At 39.4% G+C, this 23,789-nt stretch overlaps 1 protein-coding gene across 5 annotated transcripts in view; it reads left to right on the plus strand.

Annotated features, from left to right (window-relative positions):
- vsnl1a (visinin-like 1a) overlaps window positions 1-23,789 on the plus strand; it is a 124,605-nt gene that overhangs the window by 46,433 nt on the left and 54,383 nt on the right. Inside the window, exon 2 of one of the 5 annotated variants that reach the window (XM_069886365.1) lies at window positions 11,194-11,265. The exons of the other annotated variants lie outside the window; for them this stretch is intronic. The gene's annotated coding sequence lies outside the window, so the exon portion shown is untranslated. The remainder of the gene's footprint in view (window positions 1-11,193; window positions 11,266-23,789) is intronic. 5 annotated transcript variants of the gene reach the window in all.

A 23,789-nucleotide genomic window follows, 5' to 3' on the forward strand; every position in this document is an offset into this window, starting at 1 on the left:
TTGTACCAGAGTTACAGTATTTGGGGAAAATGGTGAACTGAGTGATGATATCCCATCCCATTCCTGCAATTTAGCATTGTATATTCATCCTGGAGTCAAGTTTCAGGGAGCTCTGCTGCACTCAAACAAATTAAGCAAAATCCAAAGAATAATGAGATTAAGAGAATTACAGATGGTAATGAGGAAGCATACAGGAGGGAGCTAGATCAGCTCGCTGAGTGGAGTCACAACAACTACCGTGCACTGAATGTTAGCAAAACCAAAGAGCTGATCGTGGACTTCAGAGGTGGAAGTCAGGAGAATATGAACCAGCCCTTATCGAGGGGTTAGCAGTGGAAAGGGTTAAGAACTTTAAATTCTGGGAGTCAACTGCTCTGAAGATCTGCCATTGGGCCTCCAAGATGATGCAATCAGAAAGAAGGCTTGCCAATGGCCATACTTGGTGAGGAGTATGAGGACATTTGGTATGTCACCAAAGATTCTTGAAAATTGCATCATTGTCTGGTATGGAGGTTTCAATACACAGAACAGAAAAAAACTATCGTGAGTTATGAACTCAGGCAGCGCCATCATGGGTATCAGTCCTCACTCCATTGAAGACATTTGCAAGAGGCAATGTCTTAAGAAAGCAGCCTCTAATCTCAAGGATCCCCCCGCCCCCATCACCCAGGTCATGCCCTCTTCATCGGGAAGGAAGTACAGGAGCCTGAAAATGAGCACCTAGCATCACGAGGACCGCCTCTTCCCCGCTGCCATCAGATTTCAGAATGGAAAATCAACCACAGACACTACCTCACTTTCTCTTATTTTGCCCCAATTTATTTATTTATAAATGCAATTTATAGCAATATTTGCACTGTAATGCTGCCACAAAACATCTAAATTAGGGACATGTTCATGACAGTTGATTCTGATTCTGAGGATCTGAAGTAATTAATGGCAGTAGTTGCTTCAATTAATACAGAGTAGGATCTCTGGAATTTTTGCTGGGGGAAAAAAAAAACTTTTTTCATATGAATTTATGATTTCAATGTATAATGTATTATATGTGCTTCTCCTTTACTTGGCAAGTACAACAGCAGCACATATAGCAACATGATGCATTGAATGCCTCCAGTTGAAGTGAATGCAAATTGTATTCCAAGCTTAAATGACCCTTGCCTTTTCAAACTAAGATATTCAGAGCATAAACATCAACCCTGTGGCCAAATGATAAAGACAAACCATTTTGGCTGCTTAGTGTATTCTTGATAATGGCATAATTATGCTGCCTCTTCAACTTGCCTTGCTGAAGTAGCTTGAATGCCATAGAGTGGCCAATTATTTATAATTCTGCAGATGTGGTTCTCTGCTCTGTGAATAAGCTAATGGTTGCATGACATGACAATCCTGCAAATTAATTGCTAACATTTCCATTGTGTGGCTAGCATTAAATAAAAATAGAACCACATATAACAGTAGCTCCATATTCCAGAGTTGTTCATTTGATTTTCATGTTCAGGTTTCTCTTCCTCTCTGTGATATGTTGATACTTCTGTGATAGGTTAAATTGTGTTGATGGATAAGATTGGAGTTTGCATTATCAAGGGATTACTGGTATTGCCACCAAAGTGATTTAAATTTATCCCATCATTTCAGTCACTGCACCACTTTATTAGTTTTGGATCTGTTTAAAAAGAATAATTGCCTGATTTGGGACAATTTAGTTTTCTCCAGCTGTTTTGATTCTGTATCCTGAAGTTTAATAGCTTTGCAATCATAAAACTGTTTTCTGCTACTTGCTGCTAATTCCTGGACAGCAAGACTCAGTTTGACATGCACCAACCTACAGTGTCTGTTGTACCACCAGCTGCAATATCGTGATTATCCTCGTGTATGGGTCGGTACAGTTCAAACAGTCGGAGAGCTGGAAGGAAAAATATTCCCTCTGATGCTGCATCCAGGTTTCTCATGAGCAGTGATCTCCTTGAGAATTAGAAATAGACCATGTGATGATTCTTTAAATTTCCCATCAAGAATCCACCCAGCACAAAGTTCATGTCGAGAACCCAAAGTCATTTCATCTTTTCCTCTTGTGGAGCTGAAAAGTTGACATACATACGTTAAAACAGTAACTCAAATGGAGTTACTCCACTGGAGCAGTTAAAGAGTGGAAATCAAAACCATCAAAAGTGCATGTTACTCAACATCTCGTGAATTATGCGGTGTCTCATAAATTTGATTTTCTTTTTAGAGGTGATGACAGGGGTTTATGAAGGCATTTGATAATGTCCTACATAGTAATTTGGCCCAGAAAATTAGATCACATGGGATCCAGAGTGAACTAGCCAATTGGATACAAAATTATCTTGGAAAAGTTGTTTGGTCAGATTTGAGGCCTATAACAATTGGTGCACCACAAAGATGCTAACAATTTTGATGAGAATATGATTGGCAAGTTTGTGCCTGACAATAAAATTGGTGGTATCATGGGCAGTGAAAGTAAGGCTACAACAGGATCTTGATCAACTGGGTGAGTTGATGGACTTTAAATTCAAATTAGTACAAGGTTTCGCATTGTGATAAATCAAGCCAAGGCAGGACATGCACTGTAAACAGGGGGTGGGGCAACACTGGAGAATGAGATCAAGAGTATAAGCACATTGTTCCCTGAAAGTGGTGACACCTAACTAAACCAGTCCTTGCATGTTGGAAACACTCTTGTAAGTTGCTCTTGTTCGTCCCGACTTTGAAAGGGAAATAGTCTTTTGAAATCTCATCTCTGAACATGACACACTGAGTATTTAAAAATTATTCTATTAAAAAAATTATTCTGATGTTTCAGGCCTGAGATCATCTTCAAGGAAAAATTGGAAAAGGCAGGAGCAGGATATATCAGAAAGTCTCAGAAAAAGGGGGAGGAATCCAGACCAACAAAAGGTGTTAATTGAATATGATGGGGACTAATTGATAATTTTATCATGTCCGTGTGAAAGGAGGCAGGGGAAGAAGGGGGTGGGGGTGGGTGGTTTAACGAAAGCCAGAGATGTCTATGTTAATGCCATCAAAGGGCTCTTATGGCCATCTCCTGCAGTCTGATCAACAGAGTTTCTTTGGAGTGTTCTCCATCTTCTTCAGGGTAGACTGGGGGGTGGGGAATGTGTTTACGTCGATATATAAATTTGGGAATTAAGCAATTCATAATGGTTGATTTTTGAATTACACCAAAGGACTTCATCCAGTATTAATTTTACAGTTTGTATCCTTTGCTCCACTGGCTTCTTTTAATATCTCAGTTTCTTTCAGTGTTGAGAGAAGCTTGACTTCATCTCATGACTCTCTCATTGACCATATTTATTTCAATTACAATCTCCCTTTGTTGCCTGACTATTTTTGGTATATCTTTCACTCTTTATATTTACACAACTCTCAACTACATGACCACTCTCGGGTAGTCTGAAGGGACTTACTTTCTTCTGTCTATTGGGCACTGGATGACTTGAGATGCCCACATTTTTTCATTGGTTTGATCTTCATTATTAGAGTCACAAATTACTCATTCGGAAATCCTGATTTGCTGTTGATTTATTCAGCTATTGGAGTTGTACGTTTTCAACATTAATTATGCTTTTTAATAATTATGATTATTAATTTGAATTCCTATTAACTAGCTATGTCTGCACTTGTCAACCTTCAAGTTTATCATCACATTAAATAATTGAAATTACTTTGGCAGTTTACCTAGAAGCTCCTTTCTCTATTGCATGTAATTTCCACCATCATTAACATTATGGAAGTCTCCACTGTAGTCTGCTGTGTGTTGTACAAAAATCCATAGCATAGAAAATAAATATGATGACTTACTTCAAACCTATGGTTTTGTTCTTTGGTGCATTACATGTTTTTGTTTCTTTCATGTGAGGTTTTGTTTATTGCCCTGAAGAAAATAAAGGTAAGATGCCTCTCAACTGTGTGTCGAAGATGCTCCTTTTGTGCAGTAATACTGGATGAGCAGTTTCAGAATTAAGGATACATTTCCAGGCTAGGATATATACAGTAAGACTACAGAATCCAGCACCTATGGGGATTGGTAGATATTGAATAAGTGTATTTGTTGGTTGCTTGAGACTGCATGTGAACTAACCACTAGGTGGTTCCAATTTTAATCTTGTATTTTTTACCTATTTATTTGCCACATTTTTTTCTGCCAGTGGCTTGAATTCCAGATTTTGCTGTTGTACTTGCAGATCATCGAATCTGGTCACATTCTCTTCTACTCTTCCTGTTAGGAAGTCTGAGGTCAAAAATATTCACCTCCAGATTCAGGAACAATTTCTTCCTTGCTGTATCCTAGACTTTGGAATATAGAGCTAGCAAAATGATTTTACCCTTGCACTGTTTTAACTGTACTGTTTCTCTGTAACAATATATTCTGCACTTCTGTTTTATGTTAACTTTCCTGGAGAGCATGCAAAACAAAGTTGGAGCATTGTGTGCAGTTTCAGTATCGTATCTGCAAGAAAAATAGCTGTGATTGAAAGAGTGCAAAGAAATGTTACAAAATATTGCCAGGTCAAGTATGGGGGGTGGGGTGGGGGTGAAGGTTGAATAGGATAGGACTTTTATTTCCTGGAGCGTGAGAGAATGTAGGGATATTTAAAGAAGATGCAGAAAATAATGAGGGGTATGGATAGGGTAAATGCAAGCAAGGTTTTTCCACTGAGGTTGGGTGAGGCATTGTTTAAGGGGAACATGAGGGAATTTCTTCACTTAGAGGGTGGTGAGAATGTGGAATGAACTTGCAGCAAAAGTGATGGATACAGATTTGATTTCCGTGTGTAAGAAAAATTTGGATAGGTGCAGACTGGAGGAGTATAGAGGGTTATTGTCCAGGAGCACGTCGAAGGGCTTAAGTTGAAAAATAATTTAAGGACTACATGGGCCAAAGGGCGTGTTTCTATGTTTGGTGTTCCGTGGTTTTTCATTATATCTCAGTTAGACTGTACGATAAACAATTCAAACTCCAAACGTCTGTAGCCCTAGACAGTAGAGGTGGTGCATTTGGAAAATGTCGCAGAAAAGACTTTATGGATTATTTAATCCAAAAGACAATCTGGTACCTTTTTAGTGATGGTATGTTTGGAGATAAGAGAATTTAGATGTTTAAGATGATAGCATGTTAATCAAGCAGATTGTTTTCATTTGAATGATAAATAACTGCCTGAGTCTTGTCAGATCCACACCTTAACCATTGAAAGTATTCTGCAACAAGTTAACAATGGAATTATTTTAGGGTATCGGGATGTGAGGCACTCTCCACAGTTTGACCTGCCTTTGTGACCAAAGTATAAATGATTTAGTTAAATTCCATATCACTAGTGACTATCTCCCATCCCAACTCCCCACTCATGGCAATTTAAATAAAAAGAATGCAATAATATTAATTTAATTAAATGTTAAGAATATGTGATTAGGCTTAGAGATGGCCATTGCCTAGTATTTGTACAATGCAAATTTCATTTGTCCTCTTGCTTGAATATCATCCAAATCTTGCTGCTTGAAAACCAGGTCTCCTTCATCATTGAAGCAGCAAATATAGCAACACTGATCAATCAGAAAACAGTGGGGGTCGCCATCTTGATAGTTGTAGTGAGGGAATTTATGAAATAACTGTAAATGATTGAGGCCAACTGATTCTGGTCAGTGGAATGATTTCCTGCTTGACTTCCATTGACTTTCATTTATCAGACACTTTTGTGCTAAATAAAACAGAAAATATATTTATCCATCCTTCTATATTTTTCTCTTTATCTGTCTCTGCCACATTATGATAATTTAGTTTGTACATTTGTGGTTGGTTTATATTGCATACCAGTGTGACTGCAGCAAGTAAGAATTTCAGTGCATATATTCATGTATTTATGTATATGAAAATCATCTCCCAAACTGTATCTCATCCGCAGTCATTCTTGCCTATCTTCTGAAATCTAGAATGTGTGTTTAGAGCAGGGGTGTCAAACTCAAATTCACGGAGGGCCAAAATTAAAAAACTTGGACTAAGTCGAGGGCCGAACTAAATATTTATTGAAATTTTTCAACAACATCTGCATGTTTTCTCTTCTTTCAACATATGTAATGTTAAACTTTTTCTTATTAAAATAAATGTTGAATAATAGTTTTGGATAAACTCTTTCCAGAAGCATTAACAAATGAGAAATAAAATATTCAATAAATAATATTTCTCTATAGAGGATTTGTCAAATGTTGCTAGTGTGCTGTCGAATAGTAAAATCTGAGGGCTATTGAGAATGTGGGAGAATAACATGATTCCTGAAACAATCAAATGGGTGACTGATTGTGGGCATGAACTCTAGCAGGGTTATTTGCCATGCCCTTTTTCCATTGGTACAGATATCCTTTGATTGACACACTTTTCAAGTTTTATGCCTAATGAGCTTGTATCCAGGTGCAGGACCATTTTTAACCAGGAATATATTTATCACTGTGACCTGAAACTATTGGAAGATCGTTTTATCCTGAGATTAAAGTTCATAATCCTTACTCAGGCCTGTGTGCAGGAGGGCGGGGTTTGCGGGTGATCGGGTTGGACAACGACAGTGCGGGGGCATCGGCTCTCGCTGCAGGGCGGCATCTCGGCAGATCAGCGGCCCCGTCACCGTGAGTCGCGGGTCGGCCTGCTGCAGGGAGGGGGAGTGGGCAATGGTCCTGGTGAGGTCAGGCCCCTCCTGAGTTTCTGCCGGACCCCCCTTGACCTGCTGAGTTTCTCCCGGACCCCCCTTGACCTGCTGAGTTTCTGCCAGACCCCCCTTGACCTGCTGAGTTTCACCCGGACCCCCCTTGACCTGCTGAGTTTCACCCGGACTCCCCTTGACCTGCTGAGTTTCACCCGGACCCCCCTTGACTTGCTGAGTTTCTCCCGGACCTCCATTGACTTGCTGAGTTTCTCCCGGACCCCCCTTGACCTGCTGAGCTTCTCCCGGACCCCCTTTTCTTTCCGTGCCGGTGTCCCAGGACCTTTCCAGAGCAGTCTCCGCGCTCAGGACCGCGCTGGGATCCCGGTCAGCGGTGGAGGAGCAGGTGAGCGCAGCTAATCCCGATCCAGCCCACGCCACTCCCGAGATTGGCAGGGGGTTCCACCCTACCTGCCCGACCAGCCTCACTCTCCACGTGTACTCCGGGCACCTGCCGCTGGTCCGGTGGGAAGGCGCTGGGCTGGCGGCGGCCGGCGCCCCCATCGCCCGGCGGGGAGCCCCAATCTTCCCTCCAGCGTCCCGACTCCATCTGCAGCTCCAAGAAATGCTGTGCCACTGGGGTTGTGGGCGCTGGGAAGTGGCCTTGGCTTCCCCTGACACCGGCCAGGCCACGCTGCGGTGGGGGGGGATGGGCGGGGGGACACGACAGCGTGTTTATAAAACTACCCACCACTACTTTTCAAGGACCAGGATTTTTCTCTCTCTCTCACCCTGGGACACAGCGGTTACTGTGCATGCGCTATACTGGCGCGGCGGCCAGCGGGCCACCTCTAATACATTTTTGATATGATCTTGCGGGCCAAATATAATTACATCGCGGGCTAAATTTGGCCCGTGGGCCAGAGTTTTACATGTGTGGTTTAGAGTAAGTAATTCTGAGGGGGGGGGGGAGGAGATCCTGACTCCCTATCAAGGAGTATGCTGTTTATAACTTGGTGCTAATTGATGGAATGGTCAATGATGCCTTCAGTTGAGCTAGAGAAGACTGGCAAGTGGTGATTAGCCAGAATGTAATGTTGTCAGATCGATTATAGAGTTGCAGCTATACATGAACAGCTTGATTAGAAGCACAGCTGTCCTGGAACACAGTGCGATGGATAGAATGTTGCCTGGCCCTCTGTCTTGCTACACATGGAATGCTTAGCCATTTGTTGGCACCATGTGGAATGAATCTAATTGACTGACTTCTGTGAAAGTTCACGCTCCAGGAGACTAGGGTAGATCATTGGTTTGCCACTTCAGCATAGATGGTCACTGCTGCTTTGGCATTCACATGCTGTACTATCATTGAGGATGAGATTGTTCTTCTTGTGGTCTCTTATTAACTGTTCACTTTCTGTTCATGACTGGATGTGGCAGACTCGAGTGCTTTTTTCTGATCTACTGGAGTTTGTGGGATAGGTAGTTTCGTCTTGTAGCATGTGCATGTATTTCTGCATGACAAGTTCACCAGGTTGTGTTGATTTTGCTTTAGTGGGTTTGGGTTAGGGAGGGTTTGTTAAGGGGAGGGGGTATATATTTTTTGTAGTCAAATTCAATCTGTACAATATGGTGGATATATACAAATGATTATATACTACATGTATGAAAACTTTAAAATAAATTATTTTTTAAAAATCACTAGGTTGGACTCTAATCTTCAAGTGTGTCTGTTTTCCCATGTTCTTTATTGAATTAGGGCTGTCCTTGGCTTGACCATAATGTTCAAGTAGAAATCTACTAGGCCGATAAGATATAGGAGCAAAAGTAGACCATTCACCCCATTGAGTTCACTCCACCATTCCATCAGGAGCTGATCTGTTCTCCTATGAGATTAGAGAACATCATTCAGCTTTAACCTGAATTGTTGATGCTTGAGTTTGGATAATAAATTTGGCATTTTTACCAGTTTGCATTGTGGTTGCATCACATAATGAACAATGTCCTATTAAGACTGTTCTTCGGTTCCAGAAGGACTGTGTTGTTGGTGAAAATGGAATTGAGGATATGATGGAGAAATTTTATTAGCCTGAGTGTTATGATTCTATGACTACGAGGAAAAAAGGGCCATAAAACAATGCAGAATTTTTTTTAATTCAAGAAGAGCAGTAGAGAAAGATGGGATAATTACAGACTTCAGTTCTCATATATTAAAAAACCGTTTCGAATAATATGAGATTCTTATCTTTTAAACTTTAAATTATCCCCTTTACTTGCTGAGCTCTTATTTAGTCTGTGCTTCCCAATTTACCCCAATTAACCTACACCCCCGGTATGTTTTTTGAAAGGTGGGAAGAAACCAGAGTCCCCAGAGAAAACCCACGCAGATATGGGGAGAACATACAAACTCCTTTCAAACAGCGCAGGATTTGAACTGAAGTCTGGTTCTGATCTTTGGTGTTGTAAAGGTGTTGCACTAACCGCAATAATAATTTATAAATTATTATACAGGACGATGAAGATTTTTCTTCCTGAACAATTTTGGGCATATATTATGGTGATCTCGAAAATCACCTTAAAATGTTCCTATCACATAATATGAATAATTTGAAACTTTAAGACCGACAGCTCATCATGTTTGTGGAGATGATGGGTTGATCCCATCTTCGAGCATTTTGTCCACAGAGTATGACTCATCATGTACACACGTAAAAGACTATTTAAATGTGAGATGGTTTCTCTCTTTACCACATTCTTGGGAAGTGAGCCCCAGATCCCCAGAACATATTCGAAGAATTATCTTGTCCTTGACTGCCCTTTTATTTTGCCTCTTAATCCCCAATTACTGTGTTTTTTTGACCCCTCTACTCAGGGAAATAGATCCCAACATCTTGTGTAAAGCCCTTTTTCCGCTGGGATCCCAGTTAATTGGCTTGCAGTGTCCTGGGATAGGAAACCATTTGTGCTGTTTCCACTGGGCCTCCTTTAGCGAGGACACTGACTGCTTTTCCACTGAACACAACTCATCCCCGGGGATAGGAGAGTCTACCTTCAACCAGAAATGGGTGACTTTCTGCAGTCCTTTCTCCACTGGATTAATTGGCATGCCTTGGTCAGCTGACACCAGGGATATGAGTAAGGGTCAAGGCATCAATCCCTGGTGTGATTTGATGCCGGCGTGCTGATAGTTTTCTTTTTCCACTGGACCCTGTCCCAGTTAATTCCTGGGGCAAGGTGCCAGTGGAAAAGAGGCTTCAGCCTTCACAACTTTATACACTTTCTTTTAAAAAAAAATCCTAAAAAAAAGACCAAGAGATTAAAAATCAAGTGTGACATGATCAGTAGTAGTAAAATTCATTCAAAATGTTGGTCCTATATCACGGCATTTTTATGTTACAGCAGAATTTTCTTATACGGTTGAGGTAAAAAAAATTAATTTTCTTTTTAATTGATTTTCACCAGAAATTTTAAAATATCTTAAAAGGCTCAAAATGATACAAACTACTGTGCAAGTAAACTCTCTTGCTTTATAAATTTCAATTGTAAATGGGTACCATTGGAAATGTCAATGTGAAATGAAAAACAGCTGCTGTGTAGTATTTAAATTTTATTCTTAATTGATGAGTTCAAGCTTTCATCTCAATTCTTCTTGCTTTTCTGTTTTTTTTCTCCCGCAAATCTCTTTTAACTATCCTTGTACTTCATACAGGGTTTCTTATTTATTATAGCTAACATCGAACAGGATGTCTCCAATTAGTAACTTGTTTCCCTCTCTACACTCATGTTTTCTCATCCACTTCACACCACTTTTATTTCAGTATTTTCTTTGGGAGGGATGTAGGGTTGATACAGGAAAGAAAAAAAAATACTGTGAATCCTTTGGAAAAGCATGCTCAAATTATGAACTTGATTTTCATCATGAGAACTTGGTCAATGCAATGTAGAGTCTTCATTGATTAATAAATAAATATAGGTGTGTTACATTATTGCACAGACAACGAAGGTTTTTCTTCCTGAACACTTTTAGGTATATTTTATGGTGATAATGAAAATCATCTTAAAATGTTCCTATCACATACTGTTTTTCAGATATAACCAACTTTTGGGGTTTTCTGTCATATTTTAAGTCTACTTCAAGCATACAAAACCATGAAGTGCATTTGCACAGACTTCTTCCCTGCTAATCTTGGTGCAGCCAGTGATGAACATGGTGAAAAGTTTCACCAGGACATTGTGACCATGAAAAAGTGCTATCAAGGCAACTGGAATCCCTCAATGCTGACTGACTATTGTTGGACACTGACATGAGAGGCATCTAGTTGCTGAGTCAAAAATCAATGGCAAAGCATTTTTTGAGGTCAGTTGAACTAGCGCAATGTGTCCGCATCATTATACGATTAAACATGCTAAAGGCAATAAATGCTAATTTAAGGGTTCTCCAACTTCCTACGTGATAGCACAAATCAGAAATTTGTGTTCACCTTAAAGTTGTCTATCATAATCCCAATCTTTTTTATTATAGTAGAAGATGGTGATAACATACAGTGAGAAGCTGAAAAGACAACAGTGAAGGGTGGAACCATGCAGAAAAGTGGTCAGTCAATATTTTAGATCCCTTTATCGAGACTAAAGCAGGTAGGGGAGATATTAAGTATGCAAGGGTGGCACCAAGGGAGAGGCCAAGAATCCATAGGATACTGGACAAAAGGTAGGAGAGGTGGATAGACAGGTGGGAGAAGGAAGGTTTGAGCAAAACATGAAAATGGACATGATAATTAACAGGTGGAACCTCATATCGGGGTGTGGGGGGGGGAGTTGCATGCTGGATATAGCAATAAAATAAAAATAAAACAACTATCAAGAATATAAATAATATTCTCAAGACTGGATGTTTTGCATGTGGGGTTTAAAGAAGATCGATGAGACGCTGCCAGATGCAAGAGTGGGTGCTGAGTTGCATGGAATTGTAATGGGAACAGGAATGCAGCTTAGTATATTGCATATGGTTATGTGAACAAGTTGTTTAGTGGTAAGAGTGTTACACCGTTGTTTATGTGTCATGGGTAATTTGTGTCCATGATGAGAGCTTTGAAATGGAGATAGATCAGCTCATTGAATGGTGTAATGATAACAACCTTGCACTCAATACCAGCAAAATCAAGAAGATGACTGTGGACTTCAGGAGGAAGTATGGAGAACATGACCCAGAAGTCATTGAGGACTAAGTAATGGAGAGGGTCAAGAACTTCAAATTCCTGGGTGACAACATCTCCAAGGATGTGTCCTGGAGCCTCCACATTGATGTAATCACGTAGAAGGCTCGCCAGCAGCTATACTTTGTGAGGTGTCTGAGGAGATTCGGTATGTCACCGAAAACTCTTGAAAACTTCTTTAAGTGTACTTTAGAGAGCATTCTGGCTGGTTGCATCACTGCCTGGTATAGAGGCACCAACTCTCAGGACAAGAATAAACTCTAGAGAGTTGTTAACTCGGCCTGCGACATCACAGGCATCTGACTTCACTCCATTGAAGACATCTACATGAGGCAGTGTCTTTAAAAAATCGACACCCCCATCACCCAGGCCATGCCCTCTTTGCTGTGCTACCATCAGGAAAAAGGTACAGGAACCTAAAGACAAGCTCTCAATAGCACAAGGACAGTTTCTTCCCTGCTGCCATCAGATTCCTCAAAAACTAATGAACCAAAGACATTGCCTTACTTTTCATGCCCTATTATTATTTTTATTTTTTAGTAAAGTTGTAACATGGTTATAATATGTTTGCTCTATGATGCTACCACAAAACACCAAATTTCCTGACTGTTCATGACAGTAAATCCTGATTCTGAGCTGTTTTCCATTAGAAATTACCAAAATTCTTCCAGGTTTCAAAGTCCACTTTGGGATGCATATATTTGATGATGGGAATCAGATTTTCAGAGCAGCTTCATAATCTTGTGAAAGCTCCATGGATCCAAGAAGAAAAGTCAGCAAAGAATAGGGGGGAAACTTGCCCTGAAGATTCAGGCTGTTGTAGTTAACACTGAATCTATTTGGCACAGTCTGGGGGTGGAAGGCCATGTTCCATTCAATCGAGACCAGGAAGAACTAATCCTTAAAGGTAAATGGACCACTTTTTAAAGCAGGAAGTCTGAAAATAGTTGACCAAGCAGATTTTTATGAGTATAAATACTCAAGCCTTATGCAAAATCATTTTGAAGAAACAAAGATAATGGAAATTCAAATATAAGCAGGCCCTGTAGGCAGTCTGTAGTCTTCAAGTTGTGTTAATTGCTCGTTCATTGTCTACGTTGAAAGGATAGAGATATTTTTCATGGTCAACAATTTTGATGTAGAATGCGCCACAAATGATTGCTTTGTTCTGTTAGTGCAGCAATATTACTCTTCAGAGTAAAATTTCATGGGTATTATACATTTACTAACTTGATCCTGGTAGTTCTGCAGAAGACTCCTAGGTATTTTGCTTGCAAAGGTACCGGTAGTTCAGAGGTTTGAGTTAGTGAAGATCTCTTCTTTCTTTGGCTTGGCTTCGTGGATGAAGATTTATGGAGGGGTATGTCCACGTCTGCTGCAGGCTCATTGGTGATTGACAAGTCCGATGCGGGACAGGCAGACACGGTTGCAGCAGTTGCAAGGGAAAATTGGTTGGTTGGGGTTGGGTGTTGGGTTTTTCCTCCTTTGTCTTTTGTCAGTGAGATGGGCTCTGCAGTCTTCTTCAAAGGAGGTTGCTGCCCGCCGAACTGTGAGGCGCCAAGATGCACGGTTGGAGGCGTTATCAGCCCACTGACGGTGGTCAATGTGGCAGGCACCAAGAGATTTCTTTAAGCAGTCCTTGTACCTCTTCTTTGGTGCAAGATCTAAATGTTTGTCATTCCGCAAGAATCTTTGAGTGAATATATTGTTGCATGCAAAGCTTTATGATGATGTAACCTGGGATAGTTTTTGAGTTGTGACTGGGAGACAGGTTTTTATGAGCTCTGGGAGACATGAGAATCCAGTTGTAGATGTGGGCACAAAAAGCTGTGTATTTCATTTGGCAAGTAGGAATTTAACCTGCAGGGAAATGGTAGCCAAAGAATCTCATCTTGTCCTCCCACATATGTAACAGTACATTACCATAATTGGACAGCTCCCAAGCATTTTGTTCAGAAACAAAAATATAAAGTGATAGAAATTACTGTTATAGATATATGAGTAGTCCAAGAGACTAAGATAAGAAGTCTAGGTGCAGAATTGGGCTACTCAGCCCAGCAAATCTGCTGTGCCATTCGAATTATGGCTGATGTGTTCTTCCTTTCAACCTTATTTTCTTGTATTCTCCCCATAACCTTTGACACCCTTAATAATTAAGAACTTGTCAACCTCTGCTTTAAATCTATCCTCCACAGCTGTCTATCTGTGGCAAGATATTCCACAATTCACTGCTCTATGGCTGAAGAAATGTCTCCTCATCTTTTCTAAAGGGACATCCTTTTAATACCGAGGTTGTGCCCTCTAGTCATAGACTAGTCCACTACTGGAAACATCTCCCATGTTTACTCTATTAAGTTCTTTCCATATTTGGTGGTAGGTTTCAATGAGATTTTTCCCCTAAGACCCATGGTGGCATGGTTGGCATAGCAATTAGCGTAACACATTTACAATGCCATCCCATGCTGTCTGTAAAGAGTTTGTACATTCTCCCTTCGTCTGCATCTGCTTTCCCCAGGAGGTCCAGTTTCCTCCCACCATTTGAAACCTACCGGGGGGTGCAGGTTAATTGGGCCGCACGGACTCATGGGTTGAAATAACCTGTTATTGTGCTATATGTCTAAATTTTAAAATTTATAAATTCTAGCGAGTGCAAGCTGGAGTCATCAAATCCTCTTCAAACGTTAACCCTTTATCCTTGGGATCATTTTTGTTAACCTCCTCTGCACCCTCTTCTGTCCCAGTACATGCTTCCTGAGATTGGAGACCAAATTGCTCACAATTCTCCAAATGTCGTCTGACCAACGTGTTGTAAAGCCTCAGCATTACATCTTTGCTTTTATTTTCTAGACCCCTCAATGTTCCCATGCAATTATTCTTTTGAAGTGACCAAGAGGTGCTCATGTCTGAGGAAAAGTCATAAAGCAGTAGTTTTTAGGCTAAAGCTTGACGTTAGCACAAAAACTACATTCCCCACAAGTAACAAGTAGGGAATCTGCACAAAGTTACTACTGCAACAAATGAAACTGAATTGACTTTAAAAGCCATCCCTGCTCCAAGCAATGTAAGAAAACAGGATTTTAAAAGTTACTCTCTGACTTCTGGCCCATAATTAAATAAGATGTAACATATAACCTAACATGTATTCGAAAATCAGATGGAAATGTTGATGTGTTACAATGGCCAGTGCTTTTAGCAACCCAAATTTCTGGTGGACTAAATAAGGATTGGCAAGGAAAATTTAAACTTAAGTCAAAGTCCCTATTCAGTAGTTATGATTACACCAAAGTCATAGTGGCCAAATATGATGACCTCTTTAAACTCAATGTAAACCAAAGTTAGTTCCTTGCTCTTTGAAGAGCTTGGTAGCAAATAACTGGTATGCAAATAGGTTACTAAATGGCAGTTGTACCAAAGGCAGATAAGGTCATATTTTGAGGGTATTAATGAGGTTGTTGATTATGATCAGTATTCTTCTTGTATGCAGTTGATTTGATCTGAATATTTACCAAACTTGATTTGTACCATAGCTGGGCACATAGGAGGGGAATCAGAAACACTTCACAATTAATATATAATATATAAAAGATTTTCTTTTACACTAAATAGCCCTATGGAATCAAATCCTCACCAAAGATCTTGAAGTCAATCAAAGCAGGGTTTTTTTGACAGGCATTTGGGGATATTTGTGTAGCTAAGATCATCCTGCATCTGCTTTTGGTGCAAATGATGTTCTGATTTCTGTAAAGAAAAATGAACCACCTTCACTCTCATAAAGCATGAAATTGAATTGGTCCAAGTGCATCTTAATTCTGCCAGAGGTGACGTTGAAAGGTACTGTTGCCTGTTTAAAGATGAGGTTGACACTATCTTAAAAATTAAGCAACCACAAAATATTGCAGTTTTACTTAATTTTATCAGCAATGAGTCAGTGGTATTCCAGATTTAGCCAAGGTATTGGGGAAGAACAGGGAATGGGACTGAATTGATTCCCAACAGAAAGTGTTTGATGAATGCATGCACAGTTTGAAGAGTAAATTGTTAATGGGCCATGATGATGCATGGATCCTGACAGCGGCATTGTAATTCTTTTAGTTTCAACAAAAGGGTTTGTCTTCTCCCGTGTTATGAATGAGAGTAAGAAATAGCCAGCAGCATTTTCTTTGCATTTACTCAAAATGATATTCCCATCATTTCTAACCCTTTGTCTTTGTTCTGTTAATAAAACCACTTTTAGTCATCCTTGGTCTCAAAATTACCCTTTTAGTTTAAGAAAGCAAGTGATTTTGCTGTCAAAATATAAAGTTCTCTGTCTATAGAAAATGTAATAGCTGATTATCTGTTCAGCATATTGTCGAGAGTCCTTGAATGCTGGTTGTTGAAAGTTCGCACTGCAACTTGTAAATGAAGATTTTGTGGTAGCTGACACTGAGATTGCTTGAGTGACTCAGCAAAATGTATTCAGGCTAATCTGTGAATACATTTTAAAACTATGAACTCGCCAGGATGTGTCCAATAGGACCTTTTTGCAGATATCATATAATTTCCTGTTTGAATTGTCAATTGATGCAACTTGGGGAATCAACAAGCCATTCAAAGTAGTCTCAAGAAAATAAGTGTGGACAAGCCCCCTCTCAATTGTTCTTGAAGTGTGGGTAGGAAGATCCATTGCCAGGACTTTTGTGACAGAAGATAATCATTAATCAAGTTGGGAGGAAGTGCTATCTGTGTGTATGGTTTGCCAACCATGCAGAACAACACTACCCAAGACACCAAAGTTCACCATTCAGATTTATTGTCAGAGTACAAATGACATCACGCACAATCCTGAGATTCTTTCTTTTGTGGGCTAGGCAGAACAAGTCCACATCAACTTTAGTCATCAGTTCCTAGTATTTCTTTACCAAACTCGAGATAAATGGTTGCTTGGGTTGTGTAGAATTCTGGTTACAGAGATCCCATAGGGAAGTGGGGCCTTCAGCCTCAAAAGCTTTGGGAATCCTACATTGATCCAATTTTCATTCCTGTGACACATTTATCAACTTTGTCCAGATTCTGCTATTCATCTTGATGCCGGGTGCATCTAGTTTACAGTGGCCACAATGTTTGGAATGTGGAAGGAAAGTGGAACAGCCAGATAAAACTGACACAGTTGAAGCGAAAATTTCACACAGATGGTACCTGGGATTGAACCTGGTTCTTGGCACTGGGGAAACAGCCCTACCAGCTGTGCCTCTGTGCCTCCTGTACTTGTATTAATATGGCAACATTGTGTTCCATGTGGAGAATTGAGGTGGATTCTTGCTGTGCATGAATTATTAGCTGGATAAATACCTGGCATCAGACCACATCTTAGCTAGTTTACTTGAAGATGTTACATATTATTTCAATGGGACAGCTGAAAATCTTTGTTATTGGCTTTGAAGGTTTCAAGGTTACTCTAGCTTCATGATGAATAATTGGCTAAATTCCTATTTAAATACAAAATGACTTCACATGATGGGTTTTACACTGACAGAATATTTAATGCATAATTTTTTTGCATGAGATTGAGCTCAATACAGTTTGACTTAGAGAGGAAAGTATAGACACAGCAATGCTTTGAAGAAAGGCAATTCAAGTGAATGGGAGAGTTGGAGTCATGACAAATGAGCATGTGCTAGATGGCTAAGGAATCTCAGCAAAATAATCCTGTGTAAATATTTTTTTTTAAAATGAGCATGTGCTAGATGGCTAAGGAAACTCAGCAAAATAATCCTGTGTAAATAATTTTAAAAATTCTTGGATTGTATTGGAAATCATGTCACAAATGTTTATGTGGGTCAAATATTCACACTAAGAGCATTACCTCAATTTTTGATCATGCAAGAGGCATGTAGAGTTAACTACATGTGAAGATTCACAAAAAAGTTGTATCAAATCAGAGAAATCCAAATTCTTCAATACCAAGGACACACACACAATTTAAAGACGTGAAATTGATTTTAAAGTAACCAAAGTAGGGAATCTGTGTGGAAATATGTTACACTCATCTTCTTCAAAGAAGGAAAGCAGAGTGGTAGGGGTATGCAAGTTTTGCATCTGAGAACAGTGATGTCCTTGTGTGTGTGAGTGCTGCAAGAACTATGTGCAGTGAGTTCCTGGTGGTTAGTTAGAATTAGCACCCTGTTCACAGCTCCCAAGTGGTGCAGATATTACTGTGATTTAGTACCAAGAGCCACATTATGATGCATCAAGAGAGTGAAAAGAGAAGAAAATCAATGACTACTTCATTATTGGTGATCATTCTGGCAATGTGAAGTTGTTATTGCAACAGGGAGGCCATGAACAAAGAACAATCGACACCAAAGTGATTGGGGAGGAAAGGTGGAAAATTAATTTGTTGAAAACTGACCAAGGAAAAATAATGGTTGAACTAATGGACTAAAATGGAATTTTAATAATCCTTTGAAATTATTGCTACTTTTCTGCCCTTTTTTTGATAAACTGTCCATGTCATTCAATATTTCAGAAGGTTGGAAATAAAAGCCAGTGATTTCTTGACCAGTTAGCCTGACATCTGCTCCTTGGAAATGAATGTAATATAGGCAGGCAATAGAAGGATGTATACAGCAGTGTTTTAGATTAACTTGGACATAATTTTCAATACAGATATGGGCTCCAGGGTCTGTTCATGTGCTGCATTGTTCTGTTCTGTAATGTTTGTATTTGGGGTGATTAAAACACCTTACATTTTCAGCTAACTGAGAACAGTCAGCATAAATTTGTAAAGGTGGTTCAAAATATCTGCCAAATAGAATTTTCTGAAAAGGTACTTGTAGTAGTTGTAAAGTTGTATAGCAAGGAAACCAGCTTACCCACAGTAGTCCCACCTGCATGTGTTTGGCCCATATCTCTCTCAATCTCTCCTGTCCATCATTTAATTAAACGTTGCAATAGTACTTACCTCTATGTTCCATAAACTTACCACCTTCTGCATGTATTTTTTTTAAAAAGATACCCCCCCCCCCCCCCAGTTCCTATTAAATCTCTCCCCACTCATCATAAGCCTATGTCCTCAAGTTACCAATTCCCCTACTCTGGGCAAAAGTCTCGTGTGTTCACCCAATCTATTCCTATCATGATTTTGACAGAAGAATGTTTATGAAATTATTTGTATGAACTTCTAGGATTGAAAGGGGTTGGGAAGGTACAGGAGCCTAAAGACGAGCACTCAATGGCACAAGGACAGTTTCTTCCCTGTTATCATCAGGTTCCTGAATAATCAAAGACACTGCCTTACTGTTTGGAGGTTTTTTATAGTCATCATTAAATGGTTATAATATGAATGTTTGCTCTTTGATGCTGCCACAAAACACCGAATTTCATGACTTGTTCATGACAATAAATTCTGATTTGTATATGACATAAACATAGATAAGAAAATAGGTCATAGGTCAAAATAGGAAACAGTGATTAGAGATCTATTGGTAACTTGGGTGAATGAGAAATGCATGAGAATGTAAAGTCTTTAATTTTGGAGGGAAGAACAAAATTTTTAAAAAATAAAAAGCTGCATTACTGTACCAAGAGGTTTCAACATTCGGATTTATTGTCAGAGAACATGCATTTCCTGAGATTCTTTTTTCTGTGGGCCAGGCAGAAATTTTACTTATTGGTAGTGCAAAAAAAAAAGAACTTTACACAAGAAAATGTACGCTTTTAAAAGAGATAAATGTAAACAAGAAGGAAATGCAAACAAAATGTTCAGTACAGAAAATGAATAGTTAAAAAATAAATAATGTACAAAGTAAGAGTCCCTAAATGAATCCCAGAGTCTGTTGTTTAGGATTCTGATGGTGGAGGGGTAGCAACTGTTTCTTAACCTGGTGGTGTGAGTCTTGTGGCACCTATACATCTTTTCTGATGGCAGCAGCAAGATCAGAGCATGTCCTGGGTGCAGTGGATCCTTACTGATTGCTGCTGCTCTCTGACAGCAGCATTGAATTTTTCTATGGTGGAGAGAGTTTTGACACTGATGTTCTGGGCCGTGTCCAATATATTATGCAGGGCTTTCCGCTCAGAGGTATTGGTGCCCCCAAACCTGGTCGTGATGTACCCAATCATCACAAAGGGAAGCACGGTTGGCGTAGCAGTTAGGACAATGCCTGCGATTGGGACTGGACCTGGATTCAAATCCCACACTGTCTGTAAGGAGTTTGTATGTTCTCCCTGTGTCTGCATGGGTTTTCTCCAGGAGGTCCAGTTTCCTCCCACCTTTCAAAAACATACTGGGATGTATGTTAATGGTGTGTAAATTGGGTGGCACAGACTCATTCAGCCGAATTGGCCTGTTACAGTGCTGTATGTCTAAATTTAAATTTAATTGCATCCCAAATCTGTAGAAGTTTGCCAAGGATTTCTATGTCATACCAAACTTCCGCAAATTCCTGAGAAAGTAGAGGTGCTGATGTGTTCTCTTCACAATGACATTTATGTGTTGGTCCAGGAAAGATCTTTTGAAATAGTGACTCCAGGAATTTAAATTTGCTCACCCTCTCCACCTCTTCCACCCCCCATGATCACTGGATTGTACTCCTGGTTTTCTCCTCTTTGAGTTGTTAGTACACTCTTCGGCCAAATTTTCGCTCTCACTCTGTATCCTGATTCATCACCCACTTTTATACAACATAATACCTTTGTATTGTCAGCAAATGTGTAGACTGAGGCATAGTCTCAAGTGTAAAGTGGGTTGAGTTGACCAGAGGGCTGAGAACATAGTCCTAAGGTGCTCTGGTACTTATGAAGATTGTGGAGGAGATGTTTTTGCCAGTCCTAACAGATTGCGGTTATGAGGTGAGGAAATCCAGGATCAAATTATACAATAGGGTATTAAGGACCAGATCTTGGAGTTTTCTGATCAGTTTTGAGGGGATGATGGTTTTGATTGCCAACCTATATTCAATTTAAAAAGCATCCTAAAGTATGCTGTCTTTGCCCTTTGCTGTCTAGATGTTCCACGGCTTTGTGTAGAGCCAGTGGGAATGGCATCTGCCATAGAATTATTATTCCGATAGGCAAATTGGAGGGGACAGGAGCTCGTACAGGAGCTGATGTGCTTCAACACCAGCTTTTAAAACACTTCATCACTATCGGTGTGAGTGCCACTGGTCAGTAATCATTTAGGCAGATTACCCCACTAAACTATATAGGTACAATTTATGTCTTTTTGAAACAGATGAGTGTCTTTTGTGAGAAGTACAGAAAGCTAAAACACAACTGCACTAGAAGGTTACAAGAGGATATATACAGAATGCAGAGGTTGGCGGAAGTTGCAGGTGCATTTCAATCCAGATACGTGAGAGGTAATGCATTTTGGAAGGAAAAACCAAAAGGTTTGGTACAGGGTAATGGTTGGTTACTTAAGAGTGTGGATGAACAGGGACCTGGAGTAAAAAATCTATACAGCCCTCAAGGTCGCCACACAGGTTGATAGGATGATGGGCTTCATTAATAGGGGGACTGAGTTCCAGTCAAGTTGCAACTCTACAAATCTCTGGTGAGACTACACTTAGTGTATTGTGTTCAGTTCTGGTCACTTCATTACAGGAAGATTGAGGAAGCTATGGAGAAGGTGCAGGGGAGATTTACTCCGACGTTGCCTAGATTAGAAAACAAGTCTTGTGAGCCAAGGTTAGCAGAGATGGGACTTTTCTCTTTGAAGCGCAGAAGGATGAGAGGAGACTTAATAGAGGTCTACAAGATTGAGAGGCAAAGATAAGGTGGACAACCAGCACCTGTTTCCCGGGGCAGGATCAGCAAACACTAAAGGTCATGTGTACAAAGTTAAGGGAGAGAAGTTGAGGGGAGACCTCAGAAGTATTTTTTTTTTCAGAGTTTTGGGTGCCTAGAATGCCTTGCCAGGGATGGTGGTGGAGGCTGAAACATTGGGGACATTTAAGAGACTCTCAGACAGTCACATGGATAAAAGAATAATAGAGGATTATAGGGTAGAGAGGGTTTAGCATGGGTCAGCACAACATCAAGGCCCTGTACTGTGCTGTATTGTTTGAAATAGGAAATTCATGGAACATTGGGCCATTATTGCAAGGATATTGGAGTATAAAGCTGGGAATTTGTCTTACTGCAACAGTAAAACCCCTGGTAAGGAAAATATTATTTCATTGGCATTACTTCACAAAAGGTTCACTAAGTTGATTCTAGGTATGGAAAGGGTGCTTGATGAGCAAAGGTTAAACCTTTGGGAATTTTAAAAATTCCAGGATGTTTCCTCTCATTGAGAGTCCAGAGCCAAAGGGTATTGGCTCTGAATACGATGATCCAGAATCAGGACTTGGGTGAGAAGGTGTATGTCTTTGAATCTGTTTAGCTTAGAGAGCTGTGAGAGCAGAGTCGTTGGGTACATTTAAGGCTGAAATGTTTTCCTAATCACTAAGGGAATTTAAATCTTTGAGGAAAGTAGACTTGAGGAATACTTCATCAATCAACCTGGAGCAGGCTTGAGAAACAAAATGCCCTTCTCCTGTGCCCGCTTGTTGTAACCTGTCCATCTATACTATAGAACTGTCTTCACCTGAAGAACGGATGCAGTTCAAAAAGGCACTTCTTATGGACAATAATGGATTTTTAAAATCTATGAGAAAATTGGATTATTGTGGAGTAGCTTCATGGGTCAGTATCACATCATGAAGGGCCTGTACTGTGCTGTAAATTTTTACAAAATACCTAAACTAATCTAATCCCCTCCTTCTAATCAAGGTTACCTTTTTTAGAAGAAAAATAAATTAATAATGATGTGGAATCATTTTTGACCCCCAGAGAACAGACAAAGAATTATCTGAATGCATAATACTTATTGAGTCTTCCAATTATAAAACAAAATTCTAAGAATGAGCTTCATAAATTGAAACTTTCTATCTCTATATCTGATTTTCTCTAAACTTAAATAGGACATTACATCATATAACCATTCCATATAAGTAGGGGATGCATCTCCTTTCCATTTCAATAAAATAGATCATCTGGCTATGAATGTAGTAAAAGCTAAGACTTTTCCTGAGATACCTATAGAGGTTCATTTGAGTTGCAAGAAAAACCAACAGACCAATTAATGGACAGGGTTCCAAGTTAATCTTCAAAATTGTTAAGAGTTTTAAAAATATATTTCCAGAATCTCTCTAAATTTGGGCATTCTCAGAACATATGAATCGGAGAGGCTTCAAAAATTTTCAATTTTTCACAAAAAGGATCAATGTCTACATAAAACATGAAAATAAAATTGTATGTAAGCAGATCAAGAATCTTAGTATTAGAAATTCACGAAAAATCAAAAAGTTTGGACTAATGCCTAGTTTGTAAATATCTAAAAAATGCCTCTTTGAAAGATTAAATTTTGCTGATAATTGTTTGAAAGAAGCAAAATTGTTTTGAATAAAAAGATCCTTGAAACTTTGAATACTTTTTTCTATGTCATCCCTTGAAACCTCCATCTAACAAAGACAGTTGAAATAGATGCTTATCTCTAATTGGACGAGCTAGTGAAAAACCTTTAATTCCAAAGAATTTCCTGAACTGAACCCATCTTCTCAACCAATTAGTTTAATCCTTTAGGTTTTTTAAAATCCTTATTTTAATATAATAGTCTAATAATGGGTCTGACATGGTTGCTTTCATTGTGTTTAATACTAAATGGAGTTATTAAGAATAAATATTAATGTAGATATGCACATTTTATTATTTACTTATACTCATTTTTTCCTCTCCCTTTGGTATTATACAATTGATTCACTGTGTAATCGTCATTTATTATGAATTCTTATTATGTTAAACTCAATAAAAATATATTTAAAAAAAAAGAAATAGCTGCTGGCCTTGCCCACAAATAAAATAAAATGGAGTTCGAGTTTAA

The sequence above is a fragment of the Narcine bancroftii genome, chromosome 6 (assembly GCF_036971445.1).
Source record: "Narcine bancroftii isolate sNarBan1 chromosome 6, sNarBan1.hap1, whole genome shotgun sequence".
In the NCBI taxonomy this organism is placed as follows: Eukaryota; Metazoa; Chordata; class Chondrichthyes; order Torpediniformes; family Narcinidae; genus Narcine; species Narcine bancroftii.